The sequence below is a fragment of the Fukomys damarensis genome, unplaced genomic scaffold (genome assembly GCF_012274545.1).
Source record: "Fukomys damarensis isolate Sample0158 unplaced genomic scaffold, DMR_v1.0_HiC HiC_scaffold_33, whole genome shotgun sequence".
In the NCBI taxonomy this organism is placed as follows: domain Eukaryota; kingdom Metazoa; phylum Chordata; class Mammalia; order Rodentia; family Bathyergidae; genus Fukomys; species Fukomys damarensis.
The window spans coordinates 55,545,039-55,545,597 of NW_022900945.1; the positions used below are offsets into that span (position 1 = coordinate 55,545,039).

A 559-nucleotide genomic window follows, 5' to 3' on the forward strand; every position below is an offset into this window, starting at 1 on the left:
GAAGAATCCCGTGGGCAGGTACAGCAGGGACAGCAGGCCTGGGGGAGAGGCTCGGTCACCACCCCGGAGCCAGGCCCTGGGCAGAGGCCCCGGGCGCGGGAGACGCTGCCCACGTGCATCCGGGCTTCAGAGCAAGTGGTGGGAACGGGCACGGGGCGGCGTGAGAACGGCTGCGGGAGAAGCCCACAGGGTGAACGGAGGCCAGAGAGCAGGCCAGAGGGGCACAGAGCTGCAGACCGACGACTGCTAATAAGAAAGCCCTGCACCTGGGCCGGGAAAGCAGCGGGGCTCTCAGCACGACGCGATCAGAGCCCCGGGCTCATACCCTGGCGCCTACGGGGCCATGGAAAGACCCCTTCCTCGCCTTTCCGCCCGGCTCCCACCTGAGCTTCTCACCTGCATCTTCCTGGAGGCTGGAAAACCACAGCTCCAGCTGCTTGGTGCTGAAAGGAGGGGAGGCGAGCTCAGCGGCGGCCGGCGGCCTTCCCTGGCAGCGGGACCCCACCGCCCGCCCTGGCCACTCACTTGAGGAGGCCCAGGATGAAGGCATGGAAGCGGC

At 68.3% G+C, this 559-nt stretch overlaps 1 protein-coding gene and 1 long non-coding RNA gene across 2 annotated transcripts in view; both read right to left on the reverse strand.

Annotated features, from left to right (window-relative positions):
• The window catches only part of Rusc1 (RUN and SH3 domain containing 1), a 6,602-nt gene that overhangs the window by 2,787 nt on the left and 3,256 nt on the right, over positions 1–559 (reverse strand).
• LOC109118647 lies at positions 1–559 on the reverse strand. The gene is made up of 3 exons (XR_002026017.1): positions 526–559; positions 397–443; positions 1–38 (listed from the first exon to the last, which is right to left on the reverse strand). It is a non-coding gene; the product is annotated as an uncharacterized LOC109118647 (long non-coding RNA).